This window comes from Thalassophryne amazonica, chromosome 11 (genome assembly GCF_902500255.1).
Source record: "Thalassophryne amazonica chromosome 11, fThaAma1.1, whole genome shotgun sequence".
Lineage (NCBI taxonomy): Eukaryota > Metazoa > Chordata > Actinopteri > Batrachoidiformes > Batrachoididae > Thalassophryne > Thalassophryne amazonica.
Genome location: NC_047113.1, coordinates 87,328,326 through 87,354,778, shown reverse-complemented (window position 1 = coordinate 87,354,778; position 26,453 = coordinate 87,328,326). Strand labels below are relative to the sequence as shown.

At 45.3% G+C, this 26,453-nt stretch overlaps 1 long non-coding RNA gene across 1 annotated transcript; it reads left to right on the top strand.

The window, feature by feature from the left end:
* The first annotated feature begins 1,454 nt into the window (after positions 1-1,454).
* LOC117520188 lies at positions 1,455-26,453 on the top strand. Its single transcript, XR_004563562.1, has 5 exons — positions 1,455-1,467; positions 3,357-3,364; positions 7,799-7,808; positions 13,185-13,188; positions 25,834-26,453. It is a non-coding gene; the product is annotated as an uncharacterized LOC117520188 (long non-coding RNA).

The window sequence follows — 26,453 nt, the reverse complement described above, 5'->3', positions numbered from 1 at the left end:
TAAATTAATATAATATAAAATTACAAGGATCTATTTTAGTCATTATATTTTACAAATAATGAATGTTTATGAGTTCAGTGGTACAAATATTGAATTTGGTGAAAGCTCCAACATACCATTCAATGAGGCGAATTTGTATAATAATTAATTAATTTAATAACTGACGATGGATTATCACATGTGGATTATATGTTTTGAGCCCATCAACAAAGCACCGACTCTGCTGTTTGGGAAAAAGTCTGGTTTTGGATGTGGCTTTCTTTTGTATGTGGAACATTTCCCAAAGTGAATGACAGTGGTCCAACAAAAAGGTGAGTCCAGTATAAACCCAATTCACAGTAGCATTCAGCACTTTTTGTTTCCGTTCTGTTTCTCTACTGTGCACTGCAGCACCGTATGTCTGTACCTTTGTTCAGTTGTTTGTTCTCTCAGGCTGACTGCCTCCTTCTTTTTGTGGACTCCAATTCTTCCCATCCACCTTCCCGGCCTGCACTCTTGACACCTCTCCACGTGAGAAAACAAGTTAATAAATTCCACACCAGCAAGGCTATGGGCTCTGATGGTGTCAGTCCTTGGGTGCTTAGAGCCTGCGCTGCCCAGCTCTGTGGAGCACTTCACTATGTCTGCAGGATGAGCCTGAGCCACCAGAGGATTCCCGTGCTGTGGAAGATGTCCTGCCTTGTCCCAGTACTGAAGACACAGCGACCTTGTGGTTCCTTGGACTAGCAACCAGTGGCCAGTCACGCATAATGAAGACTCTGGAGACTGTCATCCTGGAGCAGCTCCAGCCTATGGCCAGGTCACATCCCTCCAGTTCGCCTACCAGCCCCAGATAGGAGTTGAGGATGCATTATTTACCTGCTGAAATGGGTTTACTCTCACCTGGATAAGCCTCCAAGCACTGTGAGGGTCTTGGCTTTTTTTTTTTTTACTTTTCCAGTGCTTTTAACACCGTCAGGCCTGTGCTTCTGAGTGAGAAGCTGACAGTGACGCAGGTGGAACCCCGCCTGGTGTCCTGGATTGCAGCAGAACACAGTATGTTCTTACGGCACTGTGTCAGTTGTTGTGGTGAGCAACACCGGGGCACCACAAGGGACTGTGCTCTCTCCTTTCCTCTTCACCCTTTACACCACGGACCTCAACTGTCAGAGTCTTGTCATCTTCAGAGGTTTTCTGACCCTGCTGTAGTTGATTGAATCAGCAAAGGGTGATGAGGCCGAACACAGAGCTGTGGTGGATGACTTTGTTTCATGGTGCAAGCAGAATCATCTGCAGCTAAATGTTATGAGGACAAAGGAGCTTCTTTGTTGGTGTGTGTGCATGCAGGAGGCTCATAAATATCTGGGGCTGCATACTGAAAATACGTTGGACTGGGCTAAAAACACTGAAGGGCCAGAGCCGCCTCTCCGTCCTAAGGATGCTCCACTCCTTGAACATCTGCTTGACTATGCTGAGGATGTTTTACGAGTCTGTGCTCTCATGTTGCTGTTGTGTGCTGGTCCAGCAGACTGAGAGTAGTGGACACCAGCAGACTCAATAAACTGATCAGGAAGGCCAGTGATGTTGTTGGGTTGGAGCTGGATACTTTGTCTACTGTGTCAGACAGGAGGATGCTGTCCAAGTGACCTACGATATTAGACAACAGCTCCTACTCCTTACATGACATGCTGGTGGAACTCAGGAGCACTGTCAGTTACAGACTCAGTCCACCCACATGCACCACTGAGTGCCACCGGAAATCATTCCTGCCTCTGGTCATCAAACTGTACAACTCATCACTTTTGAATGTCAGACAGCCTGATTCCACAGGCTGGACTCGTTTTTCATTTCCACATCCTGTCTATGTTGTATATTTGCACTGTTGTGTATTTAAAACTGTTGTGTACTACTGTGTATTTAAAGTTCTATTTCTATTCTATTCTCTTTCCTCTCCTACTTGCTGTTTTGCACTGAGCACATGGAACATGTGTTTTCTCCTGGGATTAATAAAGTATTCCGATTGTGATTGCAACTCAGTTGTTGTTTACTCAGCACATTTTGCTGTTCGATAAGGATGTTCATTTATATTTGCTTGAAATGACCCTAAGTACAAATTGTATTTTATCTCTGGAGCCCGATGATCAAAGATATAAGGTAAATTTCACAGTACTGGCGCCCTCATGATTGTTTTTTAGTGTGACCCGACTGTTTTAAATGCATGTTGAAAGTAATTGAGCCCCAATCTAACGTCTCCCCCTTACTCTTGTTTATTTATTTATTTGTTTGTTTGCTGTTTCATCTTGTCATCACTGTCATGAAAATATATGGAATCGTGATTTTTCAAGTCGTACCTGGACCTCTCAAAGTAGTAAAAACCCTGGATAATGCAATAAGTGAGTCATAATTTTAAATGGCCACAGTAAAGCTAAATTGTTTTAAGAACCACCACTAACCCCCCCCCCCTCCCCAAATATTAATAATAATAATTTTATTATTATTATTAATTAGAATTGCATGTTAGCTGGCCTTGTTGGTGTTTTGAGTTTCATGTGTCCTGCCCAGGTCATATGGTGCCACCCACAGCCCACCTCCTTACCCATATATGGGCTGCGGAGACAGAGACACACGCACACACACAGACAGGAAGAGAAAGAAAAACATAGAGAGAGACAGACAGGCAGACAATGTGCTTTATATATAGGATTCACAACTTTGAATGCTCTTTGTAAGGGATGTATGCAGGCTATATCACACAGTACAGGATAATTTAACTTTCCATCATCAATGCAATGCATCATCTATAATGGTGCACCCTGAGGAGATTCACAGTTGGTAATGATATTTTAATTTCTTCCTTCTTTGGAGTTTTTTGTTTTGTTTTGTTTTGTTTTAAGTGATAAATCACAGATATCCCGCCACAGACAAGCTGCTGTAACTAGATATCAGGATTTTTGAAAAACAGCATACCTAAGTGTTCTGGATGTCATGATTATTATCTCAGTATTGACATAAGAAGACCTTCACCAGTAGGGATGCACCGATTCCGATACCAGTGGCGGGTATCGGCCCGATTCTGTATTCATTTACTCGTACTTGTAATCATAAAATGTCTCCAATACGCCGTGATCCGATACCGCTTTACAGCAGTGTGAAGTCATCCTCTCAATGTGGGATTCTCACACTCATGCTCTGAAATTTCCAGACAATAACCGGTACTTTTTTCATACGTTTTGAACACTGCTGCTAATTTACGGATTTTTGCAGGCTTTCATGTAATTTACTCATAAGTCAAATACGTCCATCAATGCTGTCCATTTATTGGCTGAAAGCCGCTGTCCATCATGCGGAGTAAATTCACACACACAGTAAATAAAAAGTTTTACCTGTTTGTTTCAGTGGAATTCATCATCATACGATCTTGAAGAAAAATAATCCGCATAAAGCCTCCTAAGTTTGGAAAACAACATCTGAAAATACTTTAATTCCTTGTGTGGCTGAAAAAAGTTCCTCACTGACTTCGGCACTTTGTGCCACAGTTCCTCCGCCAGAACTCAGATCAGGTGTTTCAGCAGTGGAGAGTGTCCATCAGGTTGGTAAGTTTCAGCCCTTGGTGTGGGTGTTTAGGCCGATGGGAGACCGGCACGGTCAGCAACAGGTGAAAATCCATTTGCGTAATGTCCATGGCGCTGCATTCGGACCCTCCGCTCACCTCCACAAGCTGCAGTTTGGGTCAGAAGTTGAGTCACTGCTCCTCGTTAACAGCTCATTTACCACAGGCTTCAGGCTATTCTGTCTGAATGTGATGAAATTATCCCATGATCCACAAAGAAAAAATAAAATAATGTTAAAATTTGTTATGTTTCAGACGCGGTCGGAGCACTGACCCAGCGTTTGAAAGGAGCCAGCGTAAAATAACTATAGCACGGTTCAAAAGATAACAGAATTTAATAAACATAACAGTGAGTGACACTAAACAACTAAAAAGTCCACGGTCTGGTGAGGTGGAAACACGGCGCGCTCTCAACAGCGCAAACGGTCCGGAGCCACAGCAGTTCGGACCCAGAAACCCCGCCGACACCCCCCAGGTGGCCGCGACAAACCGAGTCTGTGAAGAAAGAAAACATGAGGTGAGTCCAACTCCACACAGAGAGACACAACTCAAAGGTGCACGCAATCAGCAAACACTTCCTGGCTTAAATCTATACATCAGCTTCTCACCCTGCAGGCACGGAACAACTCAGTTCAAATCTCCACTGCAGCAGAAGCTGATTAGACAATTAGCATAACGTGACAGCTCAATAACACAAGGTGTGAGGGACACCAAATCCACTGTCATTACTTCATAAAAGTCACCAAAACCAAATTACCTCAGGAAGTGTGCTGAAGAGCGTGAGACCTCACCCAATCCTCCTTCACAGACTGTGGCGTCAAACCTGGAGCGGTCTCTGCATCCGTGATGGTGAGATTGTTCTCCTGACGTCGATCTCACACGTCTGCTCACAAGGTCGAGTCTCTGGCAATCACACACTGTGCATTCAAGGTTTAAATGCAGCAATCTCTGATTAAGACAAAATACACCACAGCTGTGAGTCCTGATGACCTGCACATGATAACAAGCCTCAGGTGTTCAGGGTGAGGTCCTGATGCTCAACCACTCAGTCCTGAATGCATACCACCTGGTGGGAGAAACAGAAAACAAAATCCAAGCCAGCCAAACACCCCAGCCCACAACAGTACCCCACCCTCACGGGAAGCCTCCCGGCGACCACACGGACCTGGGCCAGAAAAAACAAAGCCCCCCTCCAGGGACCATGACTGGACTGTTGGCTGGGAACAAAAAACACCTCCTGCAGCTTCAGTTTCGGCTCCTTGTGCTGACGATCCAGCTGGAAAAGGCCCGTCTCCAGGAGCTGTGCATTACTGTGCTCTGATGACAGCTCCATCATCAGCTGCTCCACCTGCAATGTTAATTTCTTCATGCAGTCATTGATCATCTCAATGTTGAGCCTCTCCAGCTCTTCCCTCAGCTGGATAACGCACGCTCCCAGCCGCCTCTTCTCTGTCAACAGGGAAACTCCGTGCCAAGACCATCACTCTCATCCTGGAGCCCATCCTTTCCCATCCTGAGCCTGTCTGCAGCAGACTGCTCCGCAGCTGACATCCTTTGTTGACTTGAATGGTCTTGCCCTTTGTTTCGTTTAGCAAACCTGTTAGAGTCTCCATCTTTGCGTTCATTCCTGTCGACTCTTGCTTTAGTTGTTCACTTTGCATAAGTTTGGCCAGGAGTTCTTAAACCTGTGCACTCAGCCTTCTTCCGACTATGTGTTAAAGTCTGCTTAGTCATAAACAAAAAAAAAGACAAACACAAACAACCATACCAACCCCCCCCCCCCCCCCCCCCCCCCCAGAGGACCGTTCCATCAAACCCCGGGAAGAGGAGAAAAGAAAAAACACAACCCAAACTTAAGCTTGCAAACAAAAAAAAACGCTAACACCCCCCCGGACGACATGTAGGGACCAACACCCCCCAGAGGACATCCCGCCAGCTCCAGGAGTAATAACCACAGCCGAGGTCCCTCTGGGATCCAAAGTCACCCACGGGGACTCCCAGCGCCTCCCAGAGGACCGTTCCATCAAACCCCAGGAGACGCCCCCCCTCATGACTAACAGACCCAGCCCCGGCCGTCTATGGCTAGATGGACCCACAGTCCTTTCCCCCCCAGAGGACACCACAGTCACACCCTGAGGGCGGAAACTGGGGGAAAAACAACAAAAAAAAACATACAAACAAAACAACAACCCCAACCCCTCAGCGCAGTGGAAACTGGAAGTACGTCCAGTGTCACCAACCACGACTATACCCCAAAACTCAACCGGGAGGAGTGGAACAGCGGTAATGGCATACGGCGCAAGACGGCGCCACCCCTCCGACTTTTAAACCAGCCACCAGCTGCGGGTATATTCCACTGCCCCAAACCTCAGCTACGCCGATGGCGTACGGCTCAAAGGCACGCTGAAGCCGGAGGTGGAACAGGGAAGTAACAAAAAAAAAACCTAAACCCCCCCACCCGGGTGCAGAGGTTACCTGGGAAACGCCCAGCATAACCGAACTGCACCACCCCAACAACGCCAATGGCAAACGGCACAGAGGCGCGCCAAGGCTGGAGTTAGCAAAGGGAATTAAAAAAAATACCCCAAACTCTGAATTCAAGCCACAGTTAACAGTGAAGACAGTGAAGCATGGTGGTGCAAGCATCATGATATGGACATGTTTCTCCTACTATGGTGTTGGGCCTATATATCGCATACCAGGTATCATGGATCAGATTGGATATGTCAAAATACTTGAAGAGGTCATGTTGCCTTATGCTGAAGAGGACATGCCCTTGAAATGGGTGTTTCAACAAGACAATGACCCCAAGCACACGAGTAAACGAGCAAAATCTTGGTTCCAAACCAACAAAATTAATGTTTTGGAGTGGCCTGTCCAATCCCCGGACCTAAATCTAATTGAGAACTTGTGGGGTGACATCAAAAAAGCTGTTTCTGAAGCAAAACCAAGAAATGTGAATGAATTGTGGAATGTTGTTAAAGAATCTTGGAGTGGACTAACAGCTGAAAGGTGCCACAAGTTGGTTGACTCCATGCCTCGCAGATGTGAAGAAATCATGAAAAACTGTGGTTATACAACTAAAAACTAGTTTAGTGATTCACAGGATTGCTAAAAAAGCAGTTTGAACATAATAGTTTTGTTTGTAGCGTCAACAGCAGATGCTACTATTATTGTGAACACCCCCTTTTCTACTTTTTTTACTAATAGCCCAATTTCATAGCCTTAAGAGTGTGCATATCATGAATGCTTGGTCTTGTTGGATTTGTGAGAATCTACTAAATCTGCTGGTACCTTGTTTCCTATGTAACAATAAGAAATATACTCAAAACCTGGATTAATCTGTTTAGTCACATAGCACTACTGTTATTCTGAACACTACTGTATGTACTCGTACTTGTACTCAGTCTGGAAAAAAGTGGTATCGGTGCATTCCTCATCACCAGCAGAGGTGGAATCATGGTTCAGGCATGCTATAGTGTAAATAGAATACCAGAGTTCAGATTTCATGTGTCTTCTTTTTACTGTAAAGCTGTGAACGGTGCAGCAAAATCAAGACTTACTTTTTCAACGTCTCCCTAGTCACATACATTTCTTTGTCGGCAATTTAATAAATTAATTCTAAAATATATCCAGTGCATTTGAAATATTAATCTATCCAGAGCCTGGCTTGTTGAAAGAAAACTCAATGTTTTTAAGCAATGCATGTGCTAGGAGATGTAACAGACCCTGCCCTGTGTCATGCTCTCCCCCGGCTCATGGTTTAGGTCCTAGACTTTGCATAATTTCATCTGATTTTCTAGTTTTACTTTTCATTTGTTCATAATTTATCATGCTAGTCTTAGTTTGATTCTGTTTATTGTTTTGCTTATTTAGTCACTGGTTTCATTCAGCACCTCATCATTTATTTTGCAGTCATTCAGTTATTAGTTGCTTTTCCTTGTATTTCACTTTCGTCACTGGTTCATTCTTTGCTTATCATTTATTGTGTAGTTTGTATTTGTTCACTCTGATTCTTTTAAGTCACTTTAGTCTTAGTTTAGTTCTGTTTATCACATTTGTTGTATAATGTTTACTGACAGGTTTTTGTTATTATTTATCTTTGGTGTTGCTCATCAGATTATGTTCCATTTGTTATTCATTGCATTTTCTGTTATCTTGTTGTATTTATTGCATTATTCTGTATTCACCGGGTTTTGCCTTCATTAGTTATTCATCAGTTATTATTTTCTCTTTTGTCTCAGCCAGTATCTGTTTCATCCTAGTTTGGTTTAATATTAGGTTCCTTGATTGTATTCCTCTTTAGACTAGTCACAGCATTTCTTAGTTCTGCCCCATTTTGTTTTGCTCATGTATTGTTGTTTGTCAAGAACACGTTACGTTATTCAGTTAGGTTTTCTGTCACTTACTTATCTTGCTTTGCACCACTTTGCTTTGCCCTCCTGCTCTCTCTTACCTTTCTTCCCTCATGTATGATTCACAAAACCACACCTCTTTCCAGAACCTTCCACACCCCTGCTTCACATCACTCTGATTAGTTTGCTCCTTATTTCAACCCTCACAGTTCCACAGCTCACTGCCTGATTGTTGACTCTGTTCACTCTCTCACCACTCGTTCACGTCCTGTTTGCTCTCTAGTATTTTTCGACCTTACCTGTGTACTCTGACCTCCGCCTCGCCATTATCCTGAACTCAGCCTGTTTTTTGGCTCTGCCTTGGTTTTGACTGCTTTATTCCTCGACGTGAAAGAACCCTGCCTGATTTATGGACCACGTCTCAGCCTGCACCATGTCTGCTACCTCTGCCTGTATGACTGACTTCCTGTGTACCGAACCCAATGCCTGTTTACAGATAAATCCTTTTATTCATCTAAACCAACCATGCCTGTGATTCTGCACTGATCTCCAACTGTGTCCTGTGTCAAGCCACCACCTGTCCTGACAGACTGCAGTCTTTGAATATAAAATTCCAAATCTTATACGCACAATCCTGATGCATCCAGTATGTGCCAGTGTTCTCATGGTGGCAGCACAGCATGTGACTTCCTTTTCATGTACATCCTGGAACAATCCTTGAAACACAGTGTTTTAAAGGATTTGAACATTTTGGTTTGGTTTCCAGTTGGCCATCACTAATTTGCAGTACTGACAAACAGTTTTGGCACCATCACCAACCAGACAGACTATTTATTCTTTATTTCCACCTTACCTTTCCTGTTCTGTTGAATATTTCCTCTTGAATTTACTCACAAAATAGGTGTCATGTTTTTCACTGCAGATATTAGCTTAACTCCGCTTCTTAATGACATGTTTGTCTGGGCAACACGCAGCGCACAGGTGCCCCAATGTTTCAAACCACAGCAGCTGGAGAAGGCCAAGCAGACGCCATGTTCCACCTGGCTGTGGTAGATAGATGGTTGTTTCTCAGAGGTGAGGATGCACCGGTTTTGGGCCTGGGTGGGTGCCATCCAGGGCACATGGCATTTGCACAGTGTGATGGATGTGGCAACAAACAGCAACACACTGCACCAGCGCATGCTGCCAGACCTGACCTGAGTTATATGATGACAGTATTTATTGTTTTTTTCTTTTATCATCTGCACAAGCTGGCTGGGACTCAGTCACTCAGCCACTCATCAACATTTTTACCCACAGAAGGAATATGTTTGTTTAATATAGATAAAGCAGTAGAAATCTTGATTGGATCTCTTTTTATCTTGACATTAAGAAACTCATTTAAAAAAAATTTATCAAAAATGAAGTTACTTTTTTTTCTCCATCCGCCCTCCATGTGCCACTGTTCCCACAGCAGGAAGATTGCTGCTAGAATTTATTCTGCATTTATTCCACTATAAGAGTACGTATAAAAAGCAATATGTATATCACATTTCCCTCACTGTGGCCTGGGCCAGAATAATGATGGAAATATGCAAATGCATAAAGGTTCTATGCAGGTTTGCATGCAGATAATTCCCAAGACAACTGTGCACAGCCATAGTCTTCTGAGCTAGGTATTTTTATTTATTTATTTATTTTTTTGTATCAGGCATTATGGATACTCATTTGCCTATCCAAATAAACTTTCCCCAATGGTTCATACTTTTAGGCTACATTAAAACAAGACACACTAAATTAATCTAGTTGTTAATTGTATAGTAAATGACATTACTGCACGTTACATTTTCCGATTAGGTAAAATTGGATCTGATTGAAATACATTAACCTGCATTATTAAACCCATTCATTTTGTAAGCCTGCTTGCTGCAGCCTGTCCCAGCAGAGAGGTGGAGTACCAGTCCATTACAGAGCCGACACACACTCTCTCACACACCTATAGTCAATTTAGAGTCACCAATTCACTAAAGCTGCATGTCTTTGAAAGTGGGAGGAAGCCGGAGCACTCGGAAGGGAACTCAAGAAAAAAAAGACGGCGGACTCCGTCCATGCATTGACTACAGAGGGCTGAATGAGATCATGGTTCGCAATCGATACCCGTTGCCCCTGTTGGATTCGGTGTTCACGCCCCTGCAAGGAGCCAAAATGTTCACCAAACTAGATCTTAGGAATGCGTACCACCTGGTTCGGATCCGGAAGGGAGACGAATGGAAGACGGCATTTAACACCCCATTAGGTCATTTTGAGTACCTGGTCATGCCGTTCGGCCTCACTAATGCCCCCGCGACGTTCCAAGCATTGGTTAATGACGTCTTGCGGGACTTCCCGCACCGGTTTGTCTTCGTATATCTGGATGATATACTCATCTTTTCTCCGGACCCTGAGACTCATGTCCAGCATGTACGTCAGGTCCTGCAGCGGTTACTAGAAAACCGGTTGTTTGTGAAGGGCGAGAAGTGTGAGTTCCACCGCACGTCTTTGTCCTTCCTGGGGTTTATCATCTCCTCCAACTCCGTCGCCCCGGATCCGGCCAAGGTTGCGGCGGTGAGAGATTGGCCCCAACCAACAAGCCGTAGGAAGCTGCAACAGTTCCTCGGCTTTGCAAATTTATACCGGAGGTTCATTAAAGGTTACAGTCAGGTTGTTAGCCTCCTGACTGCCCTGACCTCCACAAAAGTCCCCTTCACCTGGTCGGATCGGTGCGAAGCCGCGTTTAGGGAGTTGAAACGCCGGTTTTCATCTGCACCAGTTCTGGTGCAGCCTGATCCTACTCGCCAGTTCATAGTGGAGGTGGACGCCTCTGACTCAGGGATAGGAGCCGTTCTGTCCCAGAGCGGGGAGTCCAACAAGGTTCTCCATCCATGTGCCTACTTTTCCCGCAGGTTGACCCCCGCTGAACGCAACTATGACGTGGGCAATCGGGAACTCCTCGCATTGAAGGAGGCTCTTGAAGAGTGGAGACACCTGTTGGAGGGAGCTACGGTGCCTTTCACGGTTTTCACGGACCATCGGAACCTGGAATACATCCGGACCGCCAAGCGGCTGAACCCCAGGCAAGCCCGCTGGTCCCTGTTCTTCGGACGCTTTGACTTCCGGATCACCTACTGTCCTGGGACTAGGAACCAACGATCCGACGCACTGTCCCGGGTGCACGAAGAGGAAGCCAAGGCCGAGTTGTCAGACCCCATCGAGACCATCGTTCCCGAGTCCACTGTCGTGGCCACCCTCACATGGGACGTGGAGAAGACCGTCCGAGAGGCCCTGGCAAGGAACCCGGACCCGGGGAACGGTCCTAAGAACAGTCTCTACGTCCCACCAGAAGCCAGGGCTGCCGTCTTGGACTTCTGCCACGGATCCAAGCTCTCCTGTCATCCCGGAGTGCGTAGGACCGTGGCAGTGGTCCAGCAGCGCTTCTGGTGGGCGTCACTGGAAGCCGACGTCCGGGACTATGTCCAGGCCTGTACCACCTGTGCTAGGGGCAAGGCGGATCACCATAAGATCAGGGGCCTCCTCCAGCCCCTGCCTGTGCCTCATCGCCCCTGGTCTCACATCGGCCTGGACTTCGTCACGGGCCTCCCGCCGTCCCAGGGCAACACCGTCATCCTCACGATAGTGGACCAGTTCTCCAAGGCGGCCCACTTCGTGGCCCTCCCGAAGCTCCCGACGGCCCAGGAGACAGCAGACCTCCTGGTCCACCATGTCGTGCGTCTGCATGGGATACCATCGGACATCATTTCAGATCGTGGTCCCCAGTTCTCCTCACAGGTCTGGAGGAGTTTTTGTAAGGAACTGGGGGCCACCGTGAGTCTCTCGTCCGGGTATCACCCACAGACGAACGGCCAGGCAGAGCGGGCGAACCAGGAGTTGGAGCAGGCCCTCCGCTGCGTAACCTCCGCGCATCCGGCGGCTTGGAGTGACCATCTGACCTGGCTCGAGTACGCCCACAATAGCCAAGTCTCATCTGCTACCGGCCTCTCCCCTTTTGAGGCGTGTTTGGGGTATCAGCCCCCATTGTTCCCACTTGTGGAGGGAGAGGTCGGGGTCCCCTTGGTCCAGGCCCACCTGCGGAGGTGCCGCCGGGTGTGGCGGACCGCCCGTTCTGCCCTGTTGCAGGCCCGGACGAGGGCTAAGGCCCATGCAGATCGCCGGCGTTCCCCAGCCCCTACATACCAGCCTGGGCAGGAGGTGTGGTTGTCAACCAAGGACATCCCACTGCAGGTTGAATCACAGAAACTCAAAGACCGGTTCATCTGACCTTTTTCTATAGTCAAGATCCTCAGCCCGGCTGCAGTGAAGCTGAAACTCCCAGCTTCACTGCGGATTCACCCAGTATTTCACGTCTCCAGATTGAAACCATACCACGCCTCACCACTCTGCACCCCTGGACCCGTACCACCTCCTGCCCGTATCATCGATGGGGAGCCGGCATAGACTGTTCGTCGGCTCCTGGACGTCCGTCGGAAGGGCCGGGGTTTTCAATATCTGGTGGACTGGGAGGGGTACGGACCTGAAGAACGCTCCTGGGTGAAGAGGAGCTTCATCCTGGACCCGGCCCTCCTGGCCGATTTCTACCGCCGACACCCGGACAAGCCTGATCGGGCGCCAGGAGGCGCCCGTTGAGGGGGGGGTCCTGTTGTGTGGGCCGCTGAAGAGGAGGTACTGCTGGCCCACCACCACCAGTCAGTGCCCTGCTTGGAGTGCGGGCTTCAAGCATGAGAGGGCGCCGAGACAACAGAGAATGACAGCTGTCACTCATTTACACCAGCTGTCACCAATCACCACCGTCCCTACAAAAGCCGGATTATTACTCCACCTCCTCGCCGAGAAATCAGCTACCGTCTAAGGTAACCTTCTATGCTGTGATTTGGTTGTATCTAAACATTGTCCTGTGTGCAGCCATTTTCCTGTGGACTCAGTCTGAAGCTGGATTGGCGGATAGTGGGAGTGCGACGGTCTTGGCCTCTTACTCCATCCAGGGAAGAGACTAACAGGAGCTGCACGGGTGAAATTGTATCTGGAGGTGGAGGTTTTCCCTCCTTGAAGATCTGTATTGAAGGATTACTGGGTGTGTGGATACACACTCACCATTAACTGTTTTCATCTTCTGCCAGCAGTACCAGGGTCTGCAACAGAAGATGGTGACCACCTGGGGACTCAGGACTTGGCGGCTCCGGTGTTCTTCAGGCCGTTGGTGGTGGAAGCTGTGTGGGTCCCGGCTCTTCGATCGTCAGAGGTCTCCTATCTTCGAGCCTGCCCGCACGTCACCTTGTGTTTAATTGGCATTATATTTTTGTCTGTATCCAGTTGTGCATTTCACAACATTAAATTGTTACTCTTTGTCTTATCCATTGTCCGTTCATTTGCACCCCCTGTTGCGGGTCCGTGTTACGACACCTTCCCAACACTGACCTTGAATCAAGACCTGTCTCATTTAATGACCAGATCAAAACTTTGTCTGATAAACACCAGACATTATCTGCATTAAAAAGGATTACATTTAGTCGAGTTAGTCTTTTTTCTAAGTCCGCTGCGAAGTGGTGCCTTAAAATCTCAAAGCCTGATTTAGGCTTCACCAGCTCCGTAACTCCAAGGACATGCAATGAGGTTTTTGACTCCGTGTTGTAAAGTTGGTCATATTTGCGTACTTTTCTGCCAGACATATTTGATCCAAGCAGTGGTGGTTCTACACTGAATTACTCCCTGGGCGCGACCCTCTCTGAGCACCCCCCCCCATTTTTTTTATTAGATTTACATATATATCTATCTCTATATCTATCTATCTATATATACGAGGTCTATTAGAAAAGTATCCGACCTTATTTTTTTTTTTTAAAACCATATGGATTTGAATCACGTGTGATTGCGTCAGGCAAGCTTGAACCTTCGTGCGCATGCGTGAGTTTTTTCACGCCTGTCGGTTGCGTCATTCGCCTGTGAGCAGGCTTTGAGTGAGGAGTGGTCCAGCCCCCTCGTCGCTGTTTCATTGCCAGGAAATGGCAGAATGATTTGGGCTTTTTTCCATCAGAATTTTTTCAGAAACTATTAGAGACTGGCAGCTGGAAACCATTAGAAAAATTTATCTGGCTTTCGGTAAAAATGTTACGGGATTGGTAGAGAATAAGGAGTGTTACTGTCACTTTAAGGACAGCCCCCAGTGGCTGTGGTGCGCGCCGTGCTCCGAAGCCGCCATCGACAGGCTGAACGACCATTTCATTTCTAAACGGATGGCTGTCTGGATCCGTGACCATCGTGTGTCATTTCTCTGCTTATCACAAGAGCTGGACATCAACCATTTTCCGGCAGATTTCACTTTTAACAAGAGATTTTGTCATGGAAAGCCAAGCGGAGGCTTTGCGCATCACGATGGATTCGCTACTGGAGCGAGACAAAACCACCTCCGTTTTGGTCTCACAGGACGGCTTTGAGATGGCGTTCAGACAGCTGTCGGTGGTTTTTCCACATATATATATACATATATATATATATATATATATATATATATATATATATATATATATATATATATATATGAATAATGTACTGTTTGCCTTTTTTTTCTCCCTAATTTTTTGGTCTTCATCTGTGGTTAAAAAAAAATCTAAACTGAAATGTTACTAGCATTCCCATGCCTATGAAATCAAATGTGATTCTTTTTCTCCATAAAAAACAGTTAATTATGAAGATAAGCCTCATTTTAAATGTTATTATTATTATTATTATTATTATTATTTATTTTGTCATTGTACATCACAATAAAAAGAAAGTTTCTGGATAATTTTTGTAAAAATTGGACAACACATATACTCTTGCAGGTACACAAAAAAAGATCAGATTCAAGTCACTTCAGATAGAAATATGAACGCAGCTCCTGTCCTCTCCGGTGAGATTAAAACCCATTGTTCCACCTTGTCTGTCCGCTTTCAAACAACATTTATTTCATAAACTAGCTGCCAGTATCGTTTGCTGGAGTTCTGGTTCTGCTCTACTGCATCCTAAGTGGACTTCTGCCAGAGTGGAGACACCACAGAGGCAGAGCAGCAGGGAGCAGTGAGCAACTTTTTAATCAAACTACGCTGTTCTTCTGAACAATGTCTTGAACATCCCATTTTCCTCGGGCTTTCAAAGAGAAAAGCATGTTCAACAGGTGCTGGCTTCATCCTTAAATAGGGGACACCTGATTCACGCCTGTTTGTTCCACAAAATTGATGAACTCACTGACTGAATGCCACACTACTATTATTGTGAACACCCCCTTTTCTAATTTTCTTTTTTTTTTTTTTACTAATAGCCCAATTTCATAGCCTTAAGAGTGTGCATATCATGAATGCTTGGTCTTGTTGGATTTGTGAGAATCTACTGAATCTACTGCTACCTTGTTTCCCATGTAACAATAAGAAATATACTCAAAACCTGGATTAATATTTTTAGTCACATACCACTACAATTATTCTGAACACTACTGTATATGGTATTTTTTACATGGAAAACCAAACAAAAGCAATGGGACTTTTGCTTCTGTCAGGTGATTATGAATAGCCAGTTTATAGGATGACGGATTAGGTGTGTTTTACTGTATGCCTATTTTGATTTCAGGCTGCAGCACTACAGCATGCTGGACTAAGGCGAGGCACTAAATGTAGCACAGATTCAGGCTCATCGCTTTGCTGGTGCAGTTGAGAATCATTGAGCTTTGGATTTGTGGGAATACGCTACTGCATGAGTCGTCTTAGAAGAGCTTGAACATGATGAACAGATGGTTTACTGTCGATGAACACAGAATTCCCATCAAAAGTCACTTTCATAACATTGTACTTCAAGGATGGAAGATGTTATTATGATGCAGGCTACTTAACTCAAGACGTAGAGTCTAGAAATGTCTACTACAACGCTTCATGTGTTTGAGAATGGCTTCATGTGGAAAAATGTTCACTGGCTTGGAAAACACTTTTACTGTGTGTGCTTTGTTATTGTATGCATTGACTGTGGGACCAACAGTACTATTGATCATGCTTTGTAAAAATGTCACATCACTAAAACACGCAGACACACCCAAAGAGAGAGGAACACTGCATTAACTCATGATTATATGGAAATAGGTGCTCATTTTAAACTCCCTGTGATACTGTTATTATATAATGATTTTATTTCCAGATATGATACACACAGCTGAAACAAGCCAGCAGAGGGTGACAGTGCATTGTGACTGACAAATTTATGATCAGAGAGATTAAAAACAATCCAATGTGTTTAAAATAAAATTCACACCATATCAGCAGCTTCATGCTTTCCACCCACTCAGAAACATAAATTCATCAAATCAGGTCCTTGCTCTCTGCTTTCCACCCACTCAGAAACATAAATTCATCAAATCAGGTCCTTGCTCTCTGCTTTCCACCCACTCAGAAACATAAATTCATCAAATCAGGTCCTTGCTCTCTCCATCAATAGTGCTAGTTTACAAACACTGTCACTGAACTGAAACTATCTTCATGTGAATTTAAAACTTAAAGCCAAGTCGTAAAGCCATGGTTCTGTGTTATTGAGAGTCAACTGCATTTAATCTCTAAAACACCAGATACAGCAAAATACTCCAGTTTGTGAAAATGATGTTAATGGTTAAAGGACATGTCGCACTGAATTCATAACAATTTAGATTTAGGCTGTTAGTGACCATCTGATGATCCACCAGGATTCAATTGTGCATTTCCGTGACCGGTTTCAAAGTATACAGCATTCGAAACAAACAGCTAAGGAGACGTCCAAAAACAAAGTACTTGTGAGTACTCGCGTGTTTCCCGACAGGTGACATCGCAACAAGAAGCGTCCAGTGTGCACTTCACTGGAATGTAGCTGTTAACGTTAAGAATGGAGGCACAGATTAATTCTATAGTGTGATGAGTCGTTTTAAGTGAAAACTGTTCATTTTGATGCAGTCACAGTAAAAGCTGCAGCTCCAAGAAGGTTTCTGTGTGCCTGCGGCCACAAGTCATAAGGGCAGCCTGTCAAGAACAATCTCTGCTGGAGAATCAGTTTTGTGCAAGATTAATTATGAGTGTTGTTATCAATAAAATCTAAAAAAATACATCTGCTGGCAGGGAAAAACGATCATCTTATCAGCTGCACAGCACACACACACACACACCAACCTGGTCATTTTAACCTGGTTAAAATGCGCGTTCCGGAAATGCACCTGCAAACACTCACAGTGAGAGGAATAAAATACATCAGCGATTACTAATTGTTAGCACATGTGTGTGGAAAGACAATCATGAGTACTTTTATGGTGTCTTGCTAACTGGGACGTTAAAAACTTTTAAGTGTCCTGTTTTAAAACTGGAACTTTGGTAACTCACCAAGTACTCCAGTACAAGGGCAACTTTGGCTTGTATGACACCCTGGGTGTTGTTACCACCTCCACTCCCTCCCCCTCCTCCCATAAAAACACCATTCTGCACAAACTGTTATGTGGGCCGCTGAAGAGGAGGTACTGCTGGCCCACCACCACCAGAGGGCGCCCTGCTTGGAGTGCGGGCTCCAAGCACGAGAGGGCGCCAGACCCAGAAGAAGTGACAGCTGTCATTCATCCTCTGCACCAGCTGTCACTCGTTCATCATCATCATCACCATAAAGGCCGGACTGCAACTCCACCTCCTCGCAGAGAAACCGACTACTGAAGAGGTAATTTCTCTGCTGACTCATACGTTGTGTAATAATCTGAACTTCTGTTGCAGCCGTTTTCCTGGTGTTTTCCTTATCTGTGGGATTGGCGTTTGGTGTGACAGCAACGGCTTCGCCTCACACCCCAAACCAGATAAGTGGTTAATCAGGAGCTGCACGAGTGTGTGACTGGAGGTGGAGGTGCTCCCTCCTAACTGTGTGCAGACTGTGGATTACTGAGTGTGCGGACTCACACTCATTCATCTTGTCTCTGCTTTCTGCCAGCAGTACCAGGGTCGACAGCCGAAGACAGAGGCCACCTGGGGACTCGGGACTTGGCAGCTCCGGTGTTCTTCAGACTGTTGGTGGTGGAAGCCATGTGGGACGCGGCTTCTCTCTCGTCGGGGGTCTTCTATCTTCGAGCCTGCCCACACGTCACCTGGTGTTAATTGACTTTGCAAATCTTGTGTATTTAGTTGTGTATTATCACAACATTAAATTGTTACTTTTTGGCTTATTCATTGTCCGTTCATTTGCACCCCCTGTTGTGGGTCCGTGCTACGACACCTTCCCAACAGGATTTCTCGGCCAATCGTCATGGATTCCGAGGGGCGTCAACCCGAGCTTGAACGGCCAATGGAAGAGCCAGGAGCGCAGGCGTCAGCGGGAGGCATGTTGAGTGAGCTGCAGCAAATCTTAACCGCCTTCACGGCTCGGCTGGATTTAGTGGCCGAGCAGAATGTTCTCCTTAACCGGAGGGTGGAGGCTCTCACCGCCAGGGTGGAAGCGCGCGATCAGGGCGCTGCTGCAGCCACTCCTCTTGCTGGTCCTGGGCCTGTAACAGACGTTCCAGTGGTCATTCAACGACCCCCCCCCCCCCCACCGTCCCCTGAAGCATACATAAGCCCTCCGGAACCGTACGGAGGCTGTGTTGAGACGTGCGCAGACTTCCTCATGCAGTGTTCACTCGTCTTTTCACAGCGTCCTGTCATGTATGAGTCAGACACCAGCCGGGTGGCTTATGTTATTAGTCTGCTTCGAGGAGAGGCACACGCCTGGGCTACGGCGCTTTGGGAGCAGAATTCACGGCTCCTAACGTCTTATGCTGAGTTTATATGGGAGTTCAAACAAGTTTTTGACCATCCCAGCAGAGGCGAGACCGCTTCGAGCGTGCTGCTGTCAATGAGACAGGGGCGTCGCAGCCCAGCCGAGTATGCAGTCGAGCTGGAATAATGTATGGTCCGGCTGGAATAATGTTGCGCTCCGCGCTGCCTTCATAAATGGACTGTCTCCGGTCCTGAAGGAGCACCTGCTGGCTAAGGAGGAACCGCGGGATTTTGACGGGCTTGTCGATTTGGTTATACGCTTAGACAACCGTTTGAATGAGCATCGTCGGGAACAGGCCGGGGGGCGTGACCGGGCACGAGCCGTCCCTCCCCCTTCCGGTTCTGAAAGGGTGACGTCGTCCCCACGCTTCACTGCCAGAGAGCTCCGTGTGGCTACAGCTCCCCCTGCTGAGGAGCCTATGGACACGAGCAGGGCCAAAGTAAAAACAAACATCAGACAAAGGAGGCTGGCCCGCGGGGAGTGTTTTGTCTGCGGCTCTTGTGAGCATATGCAGAAGGACTGCCCCAAAACGGTCAAACTACAACACCCGTCCTTAGAAACTGGGCTAAGGGTGGGTCATAACACGCACGTGGGGAAATCTCGCAAATCTGCACGAATCCCAGTGACGATCCTTTGTGGGGATCTAACCCTTCACGCCCCAGCACTGGTAGACACGGGGTCGGAAGGGAATCTGCTGGATAGCAGATGGGCAAAGGAAATAGGGCTCCCCCTGGTGGCTCTGCCGGCACCATTGCAGGTGCGAGCACTAGATGGCACCCTGCTTCCATTAATCACACATCAGACACAGCCAGTGACTTTGGTTGTGTCTGGAAATCACAGGGAGGAGATAGTGTTCCATGTAACACCTTCTACCTCCCGAGTGATTTTGGGATTTCCATGGATGGTGACGCACAATCCCCGGATAGATTGGCCGTCCGGGGTTGTGACACAGTGGAGCGAAACCTGCCACCGGGAGTGTTTAGGATCCTCGGTTCCTCCCGGCACGACGGCTAATGAGGAGGTTAAAGTCCCCCCAATCTATCGGCGGTGCCAAAGGAGTACCACGATCTTGCTGACGTTTTCAGCAAAGATCTGGCGCTCACTCTTCCCCCGCACCGACCGTACGATTGTGCCATCGATTTGGTCCCGGGCGCTGAGTACCCGTCCAGTAGGTTGTACAACCTCTCCGGAACGCGAATCAATGGAGACCTACATCTGGGACTCTTTAGCTGCCGGGCTGATCCGGAACTCCACCTCCCCGATGGGTGCTGGTTTCTTTTTTGTGGGCAAAAAGGACGGCGGACTCTGTCCATGCATTGATTACAGACGGCTGAACGAGATCACGGTTTGCAACCGATACCCGTTACCTCTGTTGGATTCAGTGTTCACGCCCCTGCATGGAGCCCAAATTTTCACTAAATTGGATCTTAGAAACGCGTACCACCTGGTTCGGATCCGGAAGGGAGACGAATGGAAGACGGCATTTAACACCCCGTTAGGTCACTTTGAGTACCTGGTCATGCCGTTCGGCCTCACTAACGCCCCCGCGACGTTCCAAGCTTTGGTAAATGACGTCTTGCGGGACTTCCTGCATCGGTTCGTCTTCATATATCTGGATGATATACTCATCTTTTCCCCGGACCCTGAGACCCATGTCCAGCATGTACGTCAGGTCCTACGGCGGTTGTTGGAGAACTGGCTGTTTGTGAAGGGCGAGAAGTGCAAGTTCCACCGCACTTCTTTGTCCTTCTTGGGGTTCATCATCTCCTCCAACTCCGTCGCCCCTGATCCGGCCAAGGTTGCGGCGGTGAGAGATTGGCCCCAACCAACAAGCCGCAGGAAATTGCAGCAGTTCCTCGGCTTTGCAAATTTCTACAGGAGGTTCATTAAAGGCTACAGTCAGGTAGTTAGCCCCCTGACTGCCATGACCTCCACCAAGGTCCCCTTCACCTGGTCGGATCGGTGCGAAGGGGTCTGGGGTCCGGGGTCCTTTGCTAAGGGCTATCCGGTCCCTGTACGACCGCAGCAGGAGCTTGGTTCGCATTGCCGGTAGTAAGTTATTTATATATATATATATATATATATATATATATATATATATATATATAATATGGTGTTTATAGAGCTTTGGGCACAAGAGACTCCAATCGGACCATTCCCAGGATGACAGGGCCATCCTCTGATAATTTGGTTGAAGTAAACTGATTTACAAAGTAATTCAATCATTTGGTGACACATTAGACATATAGAGTGAAATTTAAGGCCAATTTACGACCTATTTGTAAGATGAATGCCTCCAGCCAAAGTACAGGCTGCTTAGAGTTTATAAGGTTTAGAAAAAGTAAATTCACCAGAAGCACCTTTAGTCTGAGACGTACCCCCTCCACCGTGTGTGTCTCCTTAGTGACCTCTCTTCAGGACTTCCTCCAGTGTCCACAGCATAATTAGATGGAGACAAGACCATCTGCAATACATCCATCACTGGCAGACACACACACACTTGCACGTGCACACACACAGCTCTGCATTTGCAATGAAGACAGAGCGAGGGAGTGCAAGGCCACAATTCACCTCTAATCAAGTTAACTTAGACATATCCAGGTTAAAGAAAATTAATATTTGCTGTATGCTGCTAGATTCTATCTCGACAACTTTCGCCTGTCTGGAGACTTTACTCAAATGTCAAGGCAATCACTCAATCCATAACAAATCATTACATTACTGTCGTGAAAGTATAGGTTTTTCATAGTGCGATGGGCAAGGTAGAAACACTGCCAGGATAAGAATCTTATTTCCCTCAGGGGCTTCTGTACTGAAAATACATGTGCTCACAGCACTGTAACATATCCAAACATTGTCATAAAATGCCACAGTGTCCAGGTTATCCAAAAAAAATCATAGACAGATATGGAGGACATACTAGGTTCAGTGCATTATTTCCTTCTTACCTGTAATTTATGTTGTTGGGATGTTTGCTGCCACAAGGCTTTATTCTGCCAACTGCTCTGCTGAAACTTGTCCAATCACTGGCAAACTCTGCAAAGGTATTTGTGAGTTTAATTTTTGTCCCTCCCTCGAGTACAGGCTGATAGCTTTCTGTTGTGTATCTGCAAGACTTCATCTTTGCCACCAAGATTGTTTTGGTCTCTCTAACATCTTGCGGACTGCGATAGTTCAGTATGGTTGTCAATGTCATGTCCAAATTCATCATGAATCATTGCTTTTTGGCACTCATCTTGGGCACATCATCAGCCATAGTCTGAAAGTACACTTAACCCTTGTCAGTTAATAAATATTTTTTTGTGTTTATTGGAGGATTGCAAACCAGCTTTAAAGGTGTATACTACCACCTGTTGTATCGGCGTGTGTGGGATAATGCAATTATTCTAAATCTATGCACTACCAAACACGAAACAATAACTGCATAATACATTAAAATATTTGTAGTACCACAATCACCTGCTGATTTTCAACTACATCTACTGTCACCTTTTGTGTTTAACTATACATGCACAGCTGTGAAATTTATCCTGTGCAATACTTTTACCATAATTATATAAACTTATTATACAACATTTTTCATGTAATATTTTCACATCAGCATTTATGCATCCACCAGCAAACACTGCAATATACTTTAGTCACCTTTCTTTAATGTAAATATTTTTCTTTACTACTGTATGACACATGCTGCTGTAACAAGTGATTTTCCCTGCTGTGGGAACAATAAAGCTTTTCTTATAAAATGGAAAATTAAAATCAGTAAAATATACAATAAATATATTAACACTTGCGAAACAGCACACGTTTGATCATTTTATATCAATAATGCAGGATTTTTTAAAGAGTCTGCATTTATTTATAGATTAAAACCACAGCATTCTTGTGCTGATTACACTGGTGTTATCAAATTTTGTTTGTTTTTTAAAGAAAAACACTGACAATTTGTTTTTGTTTTTTTTAAGTATTCTGCACTCAGGTGAAGTCGGGTATCTCTGCTACTCATTTAAATTTGATCAGATGACCACATATCTACATAGCTTGACACTCATCTGGACATTTTGGAGTTTGGGCAGCACGGTGGATTAGTGGATAGCACTGTTGCCTCACAGCAAGAAGGTCATGGGTTCGAGTCCCACCTGTGGTGTTTCGATGGGCTTCCTCGCACATTTAAAGACATGCAGGTTAAGTGAATTGGAAACATTATAACTGACCAGGTCTCCCTTGTAAAAGAGATCTTAATAGAACTAACCTGTTAAATGAAATAATACTTTGTGTATGACTGTAACAGCAGTGCACAAGCACATGTATTTTCACTACAGAAACCTCAAGTGTGGACGAATGCACCAGACGCGAACTCTAGAGTCATCACACGTGACCATCTGGTGTGATATATACCAAAGTGATGCCCTAACCCAACATGACACTGTAAGAGTGAACGAAACATCAGTTCACTGATCCACCTCACCAGAATAGTCAGCAGTGACAGCAGAATGTGATCTGGATTGAACAAGTGCTGCCGAATGGCGGCGTGGAAGGTAGTTTAGTCTGAGGGAGTGAACTTACCTAAAGGCTGGACTGCAGGCATACGTACAGGAGAATTACAAGTACCTCGGTATCTCACAGGGCAACAGGAGTCATGATGAGGAAGCCAGGAGGACAGCTACAGCCACATACCTCCAGAGAGTAAAAGCAAGTTCCAAGAACCCAGCTCAGTGTTAGAAATAACATCAAAGTCATCAATATGTGTGCCCTACCAGCCGTCCCATACACTGCTAGAATAATAAGCTGCCCAAAGGAAGAGACACATGCCGCAGATGTCAAGGCTCATAAACTCCTCAGATTACACAGGGGCTAATACATGTCAAAGTCACTAAACAGGATGAAACAAGGAGGAGCCAGGGGTAAATCATGCAGCTGTGTCCCAGGAACAAGCTGTGAGATGATCCAGTAAATAAAACCTTATTTATGTAGCACCTTTCAAAACCTTTGTTACAAAAAACACAGCAGATAAGCGCAAATTTTTCTCAGAGTCATTGAAATGGTGAGAGAAGCCTCAAATTTGCCCCGGATACTGCTATTTTGAAAAACGTCTTTAGCCACTCTAAAACTGAATATGGACAATTTATTTTCAAGATGGTCATCATTTCTCATACAAAATACAACCTGTATTATAAAATGTGACAGAATTATCTAATTTCAGTGAGCTTGCAAATTATATCATTTTCCATTTCAGTCATTCAAATTGCTCAGTGTGTGAACATTTTCTACAACGGAAATGGCAATCATCTTTACAAATGATGGTCATTATGAACTTTTGAGTAGCAACAAAGTTTCTTTGATATATATGTGTGTGTGTGTGTGTGTGTGTGTGTGTGTGTGTGTGTGTGTGTGTGTGTGTGTGTGTGTGTGTGTGTGTGTGTGTGTGTGTGTAACAACAGAGGTGTACCCATACCAAAGTTGGTGCTTGTTTCACTAAGTGAATGATTTCTAACTCTGCTAAAAATACTTCACAAAAAAGAATCGAAAGGAAAACAATAAATAAATGTAAGAAATATCAACAATAATAAACTATATATATATATGTAACCCTTGTCCCACGTAGCTGTAGTTATGGGATCGGGCCTGAGTTCGTTAATTAAACCGTTTTACGTTTTATTACCCTGTAAGATACCTCCCTTTAACTTTCACTAAATCTTGAACTCCAAATTTTTCTACAACATTAATAAGGACACTGTACCACAGTACTTTGAATACAAAACCCTTGTACAGGCAATTTATTTACATCCTTTGAAGGGACAAAACAATAATTTGGTTAAAGTAAAATTAGCATAAACAAAAATAAACATGTTATAACCAAAAACTGTGTAAGTTGAATGGAGGTTTCTGTGTTCCAAGTTTTTTTTTCTCGTTAGTAACCCACAACAAAACAAAACAACTTTTACCCTTTATATGAAAGGACATTTACTTCCGGGTCTTAACCTACTACAATATACAATGACCTGTCTTTCTTTAAAACAAAGGAAACGAAAATTACTCTTTAACCTGGTTTAGCACCATAAGACATGAAAGAAAAAAAAACTCAATAACCTCCTATCCTCAGGGTACCCACACACACACACACTCTCCTTACTCAAAAGTTGCAGGCCTGAGCTGAAGCTAGGGTGCGATGGAGCCTAAAACTTTTTTGGCCACTTCACCCTGACCCAAGCAGAGCAAAAAAAAAACGCACGTGCAGTTCAGTGGATTTACTTAATACTCACGAATCCCGAATGAATTTATAGGGAAGCTAACAGTCACCAAGGCAATGGCAGTAAGAGCAAAGCATCGAGTTCCAGGAACCACCGGAGCTGTCGCGACCTCAGGAACCACCAGGAAGGAGGAACACGAAACAGCACCAGGACAAACAGCAGAGTCCATCCACTGGGAAGACTGGGACAACCGCTCCAAACCTCTCTCTCCACGTCTCCTTTAAGTTACAAACAAGTTATTATCAGGCCCACGAATAGTCGACCGTGCAGATAAAACCTGAAGCACGCTCTGTTACACCGATTGACTCTTTTCCTCTCACCCTCAGGACTTCTGGCAAACTACACTCTGGCTCACGTCACTTGTTCTGCCCCCTTTTTCCAGGAAACATCTTGGGATTGGCTGTTACTTCAGTAAAATCCAATAGCAATACTTAAAACAAACTGACTGACATTAAATTGTTAACAGGTTAGATTGCACAGACTTTTTGCTCAAACAAACTCATATTCTCCTAAGTTCGGGATTTTAAAGGACCATGGCACATTTTAGAAACGTGTAGCTTAACTTTTAAACAGTACATATGTCATTTATTCAAATGTATCTAATGCACCTTCTAACCAGTTTTAATATCATGAACTTTTGGTGTATCCTACAACTATTTACATATGTTACTGATTTTATATACTGTAGTCAGTGACTTTAGACAGGGCTACACCCTCCCCCTTCTGAATGTGTAGATGTCCTCATCACACTTTTCCTCACTTCGACATGTGCTCTTTCGTTTGTTCCCTGACATCCTTTTGGACGTTCTAGGATTCTGTCTCAGTTCAGGGCCAGTTTGATCTGGTGGGTTTAGCTTGAGTTGAATGACCATACCATGATGCATTATGGTCACTGGCTCACTAGATGGGTAACCAGGTTTGTCATAGGTCAATCTAATGGCTGGTTTTGGTTCTCTCTTAGATCTTCGGACAGCGGAGGACTTTTCACTCCCATTTCTTGTACTTTTAACTGATCTTTCACTTCTGACTTGGGTTGAAAAGGGTGAGCTTGCTCTCCCTTCTAAAACCTGATCTTCTACCGAATCATAATTTGTCTCTTGGGCATCAGAATCCATCACAGCAGATGTATCATCTATGAAAGATCCTTCACTCTCTGATTCTATAACTGGTTGAATTTCCTCCTCTCCAGAGCCTTCACTGTCTTCTCCAGAGCTTTCCTCCTCTTCAGAACTTCCACGGTTCTCAGTCTCTTGTGACTCTTGCTTTGGTGATGCGTTTTGTTTCCTGACCTCATCCACAACAAAACCTTGAGGATTCTGGACAGTATCAAATTCTGTATCTGTTGACACAGTGTCACTTTCTTCAACTGGATCAGTAAGCTTAGTTCTTGGACATGGCCGGGGATGTTGTGATCTGGTGACAGGTCTCTGAGTCGTTCCTGCAACATCTGGGGGG